The sequence below is a fragment of the Poromitra crassiceps genome (assembly GCF_964638095.1).
Source record: "Poromitra crassiceps genome assembly, chromosome: 16".
Taxonomy (NCBI): Eukaryota; Metazoa; Chordata; class Actinopteri; order Beryciformes; family Melamphaidae; genus Poromitra; species Poromitra crassiceps.
In genome coordinates, this window is record NC_139645.1 from 24,878,438 (window position 1) to 24,889,060 (window position 10,623).

General features: G+C 44.1%; 1 protein-coding gene across 1 annotated transcript in view; it reads right to left on the bottom strand.

Moving 5' to 3' along the window:
* Positions 1 to 10,623, bottom strand: part of LOC310791542 (NACHT, LRR and PYD domains-containing protein 3-like) — a gene marked incomplete at its 3' end in the record, with an annotated part of 520,630 nt that overhangs the window by 236,127 nt on the left and 273,880 nt on the right. The window lies entirely within an intron of this gene.

The following is a 10,623-nucleotide window of genomic DNA, read 5'->3' on the forward strand; positions in this document are numbered from 1 at the left end:
TAACAGAGTGAGAGCAGCTTGTTTCAGATTCAGATGACTTTATTTATACCAGAAGGGCATTCAGTTCTAAAGCGTACCCGGCCCCGACATTGACTGAGCGCGCTCAGTGGGACTACATGAGTTTGTAACGTTGCAAGACGTTGTGTGTCTTTACTAGAGCTAATGATGATATGTATCAAACATTTGTGTTTGCAGAGGTCAGCACCACATGCAGAGAGCAGAGTCTCCAGTACCCAGCTGTCTGTCTATGAAGACTGACAGGTCTAAACACACACCTCCATTCTTCAGTAATGAACCTGGACCTTCAGACACAAGGTAAGAAGACTGGTTATACTGCAATGAGGAAATGTGATTTTATATCCTACAGTATTGAGGTGAGCTTGTATTTACAAGGCTGCAAATTAATGCTGAACAAACAATGACTCAAATTAAACAATGAATAATGAAAATTGAAGAAGAGCTAAGTAGGCTACAGATATGGGCTATATCTGGTGAACACAGAGCCCACTAACAGGTCTACAGCTCAGTTCCTGCAGCATATCACTCAAAAGGCCACCTCCCTACTGAAGAAAGTATTTTCTATTCATAAGGGGGTCACATGTTATTTGTCTATCATGACAATTAGCGGTATGTATATTTACATTTACATTCTGTCATTTAGCTGATGCTTTTGTGAAAACGTAGGGTAGCTTCAGTTGTTTTAAATTGAGTGTGTGGTGTTTTTATTATTAGAACAATAATTATTTATATTGATCAATTATTAGACATTTTAGGGGACTCCAATTGAATTCCATGAGACCCCAAGTTTGGGAAAGCCCGGAGTAGCCCCTCCCTCTGGAGTAGCCCCTCCCTCTGGAGTAGCCCCTCCCTCTGGAGTAGCCCCTCCCTCTCCTCCACCCACGCAAACCACATACATATTCAGATTGTCACTTGCTGATCAGTAAATGTTTAGTAAATTAAACTTTAGGACACAGATGTGTGAAACTCTCTGAGTATAAATTACATCATGCAAGTTCTCAGGTGTTTTGCTGCAAAAATGCCTCCATAGTTTCTGTCTAAAACAGTGTAGTGGTAAATACATAGGTGGGTAAACTATCCAAGGTGAGTAGTTTACCCACTATATATATATATATATATATATATATATATATAGTGAAATTCATATTCGATATTGTGAAATTCAATATCGCCCCAGACACACAAAGCCGACAGTCGGTCGTCGGCCATGTCTGGGCATCTGTCAATCTAGTATTTGCGGTGTGTCCCACACCGTTCGCTCTAGTCAGCTTTTCGGTGGCTTTTCCGGCTGATTCAACATTTTGAATCAGCGTCTGGTCGTTGGTGAGAGAAATCACTCTGATTAGCTGGTCAGGGGTAGAGAAATCACTCTGATTGGCTGGTCAGGGGTAGAGAAATCACTCTGATTGGCTGGTCAGGGGTAGAGAAACACACAAAACGCTCTGCTCATTTTCCAACTTCATCTCATCTGATCATTCCAATACACGGATATTTTCACGACGTGACTTTGGGAAAGTCTATCGCCTCTTGCTGCATGATACTCATTTAGTGTGGTTTCTCCTTATTATTCCTTTCTTCTTCCACAAGTAAAAGACCAGACAAGACCTGACAACACAACTATATATATATATATATATATATATATATATATATATATATATATATATATATATATATATATATATATATAAGACCAGACAAGACCTGACAACACCAGTTCCATTTGACACTTTTCATCTGACATATTCTCCATTAGAAGTAGCTATATTAAGTGAGAGAAATAGTAGGCAAACACTGCTTTGTTTCATTAATCAGGTCTCACACAGGTGCAAATCGTACGTACTTGTTGCAGCACGAACTGGTTGTTCCTGGACCAACATTTCCTCCTAGTATGGGCCGGGAAAACCCCGCCCCAAACTCATTTGATTGGTCGCCGCAATTGCTTCTTCCTGAAAACGTGCGACAAGTAAAAAAGATGTGGTTAAGATTAGGGTTTTCTTATCTAACCACGACCATAACCAAACCCTAACCCTAACCACATTGTTGTACTTGCCTAAACCTAATGTTTTATAAAAATGTGTGTGGTTAGGGAAGGGCTTCTAGTCATGAGTCCAGACAGGCAGCTTGCAGGCAAGTGTTCGCTGAGCCTTGGCTGAGGAGCTCTTTACCTGAGATGATGAGAGCTTCCTCAGCGTCATAGATTTTCAGCCTAGCTACCAGGCCAAGCCCCAGCAGCAGCCTAGCTACCAGGCCAAGCCCCAGCAGCAGCCTAGCTACCAGGCCAAGCCCCAGCAGCAGCCTAGCTACCAGGCCAAGCCCCAGCAGCAGCCTAGCTACCAGGCCAAGCCCCAGCAGCAGCCTAGCTACCAGGCCAAGCCCCAGCAGCAGCCTAGCTACCAGGCCAAGCCCCAGCAGCAGCCTAGCTACCAGGCCAAGCCCCAGCAGCAGCCTAGCTACCAGGCCAAGCCCCAGCAGCAGCCTAGCTACCAGGCCAAGCCCCAGCAGCAGCCTAGCTACCAGGTCAAGCCCCAGCAGCAGCCTAGCTACCAGCTGAACCACCAGCAGTCTGTGTGCCTGCCTCTCCTGAACCGACTAACCTGTGAAGAGCCCATCCTGATTGTCTTCTTCATAAAGACACAGATACCTTCACAATGTTCATAATGTGTTTCTCTCAGGATGCAGCAGGAGAGAGCAGACTCCCCTGAGCCCAGCTGTGTGTCCATGAAGAGTGACTGGTCTATGGATCCACCTGATAACTTCAAAGATGGACAGCACTCTACTGATCTGAGGTATTTATTTGAAACTGATGATCACAACAGATGCTGTTGTCAGATTCACAGTCATCAGATGTAGAATTGGTCCGATCCTTCATCACATCCAATCAAAGCACTATTTACAGTTGAGTTCATTGTGTGTGTGTGTGTGTGTGTGTGTGTGTGTGTGTGTGTGTGTGTGTGTGTGTGTGTGTGTGTGTGTGTGTGTGTGTGTGTGTGTGTGTGTGTGTGTGTGTGTGTGTGTGTGTGTGTGTGTGTGTGTGTGTGTGTGTGTGACCTTATATGACCTCATACATCATGTCTTCTCAACAGAGTCGAGGAGAGGTCAGAGGTTTCCAGTGGTCCGTCTGCCCAGGAGCATCAAACAGACCTGGACTCCATATTTATGGTGTGAAAATAAAATAACACATTTTACTTCAGCTACACACAAAAACACCTTGTACTTCACCATCAAGTGAAATCAACCTGTTACAAGTTACTAAGGGGGTATTCACACCTATCTCGTTTGGAGCAGTTGTTTCGAAACAGAGAGCGTTTTCCCCCTTGGTGCGGTTTGTTTGGGGGAGTGTGAACACAGCAATTGCACTCAGATGCGGGACAAAACAAGCGGACCGAGATCGCCAAGAAAGGGTGGTCTCGGTCCGCTTTAAACTAACTCTGGTGCGGTTCGTTTGTGGTGAGAACGTGATCCGACCTCGATCCGCCACAACTGCAGGAAACAGTGTGCATTTTTTGATAAACCAGCTGCCGTAGTCAGCTGCGCTGTGCGTAATGGCCTGAAGAACGAGCATTTTTATGTTTAAAAACAACATCTTCATTCAGATACTGTTTTGGCGACTTGTGACTTGCATGGATAAACTTTGGGGGATTTTTGGATCATCACATCAGCAGTTTGAACTCAATCAACTTACCTCTGGTCTCCATTCAATAAATGAAAACAAGTCATGGTAATCAGAGCCAGCCTTCTTTGTGATAAGATTGTCTGGTTCAATCAGACAATCAGACTGATTGCATGTCTTCCTCGAAATGTCCGTAGGCTATTATTAAATTATTTATTAATATTTTATTCCTGACAGGACAGGTGTTCATATAGCCTATGTCTCGGCTAATCCTCTGAAGTCGCCGTGATAGTAATAACATAAGTTGCGAGGGTCTTTGATCTTCTATCTCCAATTCCCGATAGACTCAATAGGCTAAATAAATACATAGGCTACATAGCCTACATAAATAAATAACTTTCTCCCTCTCTCTCTTTCTTTCTCTCTCTCTCTCTCTTTCTCTCTCTCTCGCTCCTCGCACGCCCGACATAGCCTACAATGTAGGTCTAACAAAATGCATTCTATAATCATATAGGAAAATCTCTGGGAATTATTTTTTCCATCACGAGAGGCTATTAGCCTACCCGAGTGTCTCCTGGCCAATCCAGGAGGCTTGGCAATACTATTTGGACCGTTTGATTTGTGGCTGTGTGAACACAAACGAACCAAGGCACAAATGCAACAATTGTATCAATTAAGTACCTGAATCGGAACAAAGCAAACAACGTACAGGTGTGAATACACCCTAAGTTATGCCTAACCCAGGGGTTTTGAAAGTGTGGGAGAGTGAGCCTCCCCTGAGAGAACATATAGACAGCTGTGCCCCCCCCCTTTCACCAATTATTATTACCATTATTACTATTATTGTTGTATGTGCCACTCGGGCATACAAACAAGTCATCCGCTCTGATTTCTCCAATCACCTGCCTTTAGGCGGGACATCCAGGATATCGCCCTATCATCGCTCATTATTTTCCCTGAGTTTCCCTTTCCGTCAGTCGGAAGCTTTTGAAAATTGCGACAGCAAACCATCCGTTTTAAGAGACTACGTGCAGTGTATCTGTGTACCTGTAAATGTTGCTTCTCTGCACATTAAACCTGTATCGTGTGCTGCAGGCTGGCCAGCGCGGACAGTTTCCCAGCCCCATAAATGTCATAAGATTCATCAGAAATAGCTCCCCAACAGATACAAAAACATGAGCACATGTGCTTGATGTACATACAAAGAACTGCCGTGATTGGATTTGTGAAACACACATTTAAAGAAATCATGATTTCCTTCTCTCTGGAGCTTCTCCTCTGACAGCTCCTCACTCACCTCAGGCAGCCAGACTGCAGGAGCTCCGCCCCCGGCTGATTCGTGCGGTGGAGGCTGCGTAGCCATTGTGTAGCATGGCCAAGTAGCGCCAGAGATTTGATATCCTACCGTCTCTGGTTGCGCATTTTCTTCTCTTATATTTTTCCCACTCACGCCCGCGCCTCCTCTCAAGTTGTCTCACGCCCCCCAGTGGAGGCGCGGTCTAAACTTTGAGAACCGCTGGCCTAACCCAATCATTAAGTCTTATGTCCTCCCTTACCATTAGCCTTTAGCCCTAATGTAAGATGAAATCTCTATCTCTAGTTTACTGACGTGAGAGTGAAACTTACTCACTTATGTGTTTGCAAGTGATCTCTGTTTAGGCAGCAGGGTAAAGATTACAGTTAATTAATTCACTGGTCTTCTTGATCTTCTGCGCTATCCGTCATGGCGTCGCTCTGAACTGGGGCATGGTTGGCTTGGTGATACCCAGCTCCATGGCGTCGGTTTCAGTTGGACCACTTGGGATGTCGCTTGTTCTGGTCTTCATTCAAAGGACGCTTAGGAAATCCACAATCCCCAAATCTGATAGTGTTGCGTGTAGATCAGTGGTTCTCAACTGGTGTAGCCTCAGGACCCACTATTTTCCTTGTCATGAAGTCGTGACCCAAATTTCAGATTTTTTTTTAAACCACTCAAATTTATTGCACAAAAATAGCGCATTAATTTAATATACAATGCCTTCATGCACTGTTATAAACCTCAAATGAACAAAAAAGTGCAACTAGGGCTAAAAACCAATTGAAATAAGGCAGACTTGAATTACAGGCCTATATGTTTTTAAATTTAAACAAGTCAAACTGGTCATGCTCAGAAAGTCTTATTTGAACTGTATGAAATATGAAATAAAAGGCAGACTTATCTTGAATTACATGCCTATATGTTTTTAAACAAGTTAATAATAATAATAATAATAATAATAATAATAAAACAAGTTAACCTGGTCATGCTAATCCAGTTTCAATAGTCTGAATTTAACTAATATGAAATAAAAAGGAATCACAGGCAGGATATATGCTTTTTAGTTAAACTGGTCATAACTTTTAATTAAACTGGGGCCATGCTAATCCAGTTTCAATCATCTGAATTTAACTCAAATGAAATATGAAAAAAAAAAAAAAAAAAATTGGTCAATGCCCGCGACCCAATCAAAACGGCCCCGCGACCCACCAGTTGAGAAACGCTAGTGTAGATGATCAAATATCCTATCAGTTTGAGAAGGTGCAAGTCTATCATGTCATGTGGTGTTGATTTCTACTCCCGTAGTGTCTGCTACGTTAGTTTGGTAACTAACATAGCGGACGCTACCGCTACGTTAGTTACCAAACAGTCTTAATCATCAGTTCTACATGTCTGTGCGTCCACACATGACCAGCTGTCCTCAAGAAACATAGCTTCACAGGTCTGTGCGTCCACACACGACCAACTGTCCTCAAGAAACATAGCTTCACAGGTCTGTGCGTCCACACACGACCAACTGTCCTCAAGAAACATAGCTTCACAGGTCTGTGCGTCCACACACGACCAACTGTCCTCAAGAAACATAGCTTCACAGGTCTGTGCGTCCACACACGACCAGCTGTCCTCAAGAAACATAGCTTCACAGGTCTGTGCGTCCACACACAACCAGCTGTCCTCAAGAAACATAGCTTCACAGGTCTGTGCGTCCACACACGACCAGCTGTCCTCAAGAAACATAGCTTCACAGGTCTGTGTGTCAACACACGACCAACTGTCCTCAAGAAACATAGCTTCACAGGTCTGTGCGTCCACACATGACCAACTGTCCTCAAGAAACATAGCTTCACAGGTCTGTGCGTCCACACATGACCAGCTGTCCTCAAGAAACATAGCTTCACAGGTCTGTGCGTCCACACACGACCAGCTGTCCTCAAGAAACATAGCTTCACAGGTCTGTGTGTCAACACACGACCAACTGTCCTCAAGAAACATAGCTTCACAGGTCTGTGCGTCCACACATGACCAACTGTCCTCAAGAAACATAGCTTCACAGGTCTGTGCGTCCACACACGACCAGCTGTCCTCAAGAAACATAGCTTCACAGGTCTGTGCGTCCACACACGACCAACTGTCCTCAAGAAACATAGCTTCACAGGTCTGTGTGTCCACACATGACCAGCTGTCCTCAAGAAACATAGCTTCACAGGTCTGTGCGTCCACACATGACCAGCTGTCCTCAAGAAACAGTAGCTTCACAGGTCTGTGCGTCCACACACGACCAGCTGTCCTCAAGAAACATAGCTTCACAGGTCTGTGCGTCCACACACGACCAGCTGTCCTCAAGAAACATAGCTTCACAGGTCTGTGTGTCCACACACGACCAACTGTCCTCAAGAAACATAGCTTCACAGGTCTGTGTGTCCACACACGACCAACTGTCCTCAAGAAACATAGCTTCACAGGTCTGTGTGTCCACACACGACCAACTGTCCTCAAGAAACATAGCTTCACAGGTCTGTGCGTCCACACACGACCAACTGTCCTCAAGAAACATAGCTTCACAGGTCTGTGTGTCCACACACGACCAACTGTCCTCAAGAAACATAGCTTCACAGGTCTGTGCGTCCACACACGACCAGCTGTCCTCAAGAAATATAGCTTCACAGGTCTGTGCGTCCAGACACGACCAGCTGTCCTCAAGAAACATAGCTTCACAGGTCTGTGCGTCCACACACGACCAGCTGTCCTCAAGAAACATAGCTTCACAGGTCTGTGTGTCCACACACGACCAGCTGTCCTCAAGAAACATAGCTTCACAGGTCTGTGCGTCCACACACGACCAACTGTCCTCAAGAAACATAGCTTCACAGGTCTGTGCGTCCACACACGACCAGCTGTCCTCAAGAAACATAGCTTCACTTCAGCTACCAGACTGCTTTTGATCCATGTGGTTCATCTGTCGGCGTCCTCAATCAGTATCATCAACATCAGCTGCTCTTCCTTCATCTTAGGATGATGTCATTTCATGGACAAGAGAAACCTTTGACCCAAATATGTCAGTACAGTACTTTCCCTACAGCCCCCCCTAACGGTACACCTCCAGTACTACGATAATATAAGCAAAGAAAGATGCAAGAAAGAAAAGAAAGAAAGAAAGAAAGATGGATTTCTAACAAATTAAGAAAATTATCTGACTACTGTCATGATTGTAATTTTCTGCAGGGCGTAGCATATAAACCATTCTGGTCATTATAATGTCCCAACCCAGTCTCACAAAGAATTGTGACATAGTAACGTGGGTCCACAGCCCAGACGTTCTACTTTCACCAAAACACCTTTAAAATTCAGTAACCTAGCTGTGGACTGAGGCAGAAACTGATGTTCACATTCAACAATTTTAGAGCCATTGTTGTGAAACTAGAACACTTTGTGCTGTGGGTCAACATTTCTATTCCATAATTATTTGTGAGATCATGTTGAATCTCCATGCTGCACTCTTTAGATCAGTGCAGGCTTTCAGTCTCTGAAGATGGATGTAATTTTGTGTGCAGATTTTAGTATGAAGGTTTAATATGTATATTATTCTGTTCCAGCTGCTTGAGGAGAACATCGTCACCTTTGTGAAGATGGAGCTGAGAAGGTTGAGTCCAGATGAGGCAGAATGCTCAGAGAGTCAGAGGGAGGAGGAGGTGGTGCTGGATGGTGTGGAGGAAGAGCTGAGGAGGAGCACAGAGGCTTTTCTGCTCTTCCTGAGGAGAATGAAGCAGGAGGAGCTGCAGAGGAGTAAGAGTCTTTAACAGCTTTAATGTCATGGAGAGAGAGGGGAGGTGGTGGACAATGGGTGATTTATGTCTGTTAGAGTTTTGTTGGGTTTTCAAGACAATGATGCCACCTATAAGTGAAAGAATTAGCAAAACAGTATAGGAACAAATCATTTGGGGCACCTCATCTAATTCATTTGAATCAGGTGCACAAGCTGTAGCTGGAAGATGCTGTCAAGCCACAGTTCTCAACCGCAACAAAGAAAGAACATATAACCAAACAAGAAACAAAATATTGGAGAGAGAGAAGAACATTATATTTGAGTTTTGCTCATTTTGATCTCATTTGACTTGTTAAGACCTGTTTAATTTTTTCTGAATGTATTTGAGTCATCATCGGTTTGGAACATGCCAAATCCATTCCAACAAGAACACAAGATAAAGAAACTGAGTTTAGCCCTGCTTCATGTTGGAACTTTACAGTTTATAGTGGCTATAGTTTAAAATGATAGAAGCCATGACCATGTCCAAACTCTGCTGAAAATATAAACATTTGCCAAACAAGATCTATTCATTACTAGATTTAAAGGTCAATGAGCAGAATCCCTCTGGATAATCTGGTAAAATTATTCATTTGTTAATGTGAGTGTAATATGCTGAACACAGTGGTGCACACTGGGAAACAAAACAGCACCACACCAGTTGTCTTTCACACTGAGCTGCACACAATCAGGACCTGTTAGTCCACTCACCAGTGATGAGCTGAAGAGATGTCAGGGAGTGGAGATACACATTTACCAGGAAATGTTCACATTTCTCATGTTTACCAAAACATTTGCTCACTGATGTTCTTTGTTCTTTCAGAAACTCAACATCCACAACAAAAACACAAATCCAGTCTGAAGGAGAAGTTTCAGTGTTTGTTTGAGGGCATTGCTAAAGCAGGAAACCCAACACTTCTGAATCAGATGTACACAGAGCATTACCTCACAGAGGGAGGGAGTGGAGAGGTCAATGATGAACATGAGGTCAGACAGATTGAAGCAGCGTCCAGGAAACCGGTGAGTACATCTCCAGTACTACAATAATATAAGCAAAATCCTAATAAGTACTAAGAATAAGAAAGAAAGAAAGAAAGAAAGAAAGATGGATTTCTAAAAATTAACACATTGAGTGCCACAGCGCTTCAGTAAAATTGTCTGGAGCCTGTGCCAGATTCACTTCCATTCAGTTGAAAACAGCTATAGAATTTTTTCTATTATGGCTATATTAACGGGGCTGGACTTTAATGAAACATTGAACACTCCTGCTTCTTCCAAAGAAGAAATTTTGTTTCTAGACAGTTCCATTATGAAATGACAGCCTCTCAAAAAAGTGCACTTTCAAGGGTTTTCTGTCGTTTTTTTTTACTTTCCAAGATATAGTCCCTTTTATGAATACCTTTTGCACTCTAATTTCGAGCACATTCACTGACTCTGGCTGGTGTTTTCTGATGTGGTGGCGTGTGGTGTGGTTTCTGTGCAGCCTGTGTGCCACACACCCCTCCCCCCCCCCCCCCCCCCCCCCCCCCCCCCTCCCCCCTCTCCACCTCTGAGCTGCGGGCTCCTCCCACACGCACAGAGTTTGTTTTCTCGACTCCGTTTTTGCCCCGGACAGATCCCAGCGCCCATCAAGGAAATGATGCGCGCTGGCAAACGCGACTGAACGAAAAGGCTTGGCCGTTCGGCTTCGGATGCTGGCTTTCTAGGAAATCGTGTGGAGATAGATAGAAGCATAAGAGCTCAGTTGTGAGCGCGGATGCAGCCGAGCCCACTCTCCGCTGTAGACAGAGGCGATATTGCTCTGTGACAGAGCAATATATACGGCTCTGGCAGAAAGCATGCATCGGTTTCCACTTTGATCACGGCTTTCTCCGCTGTCTCCTGTACAAAGTA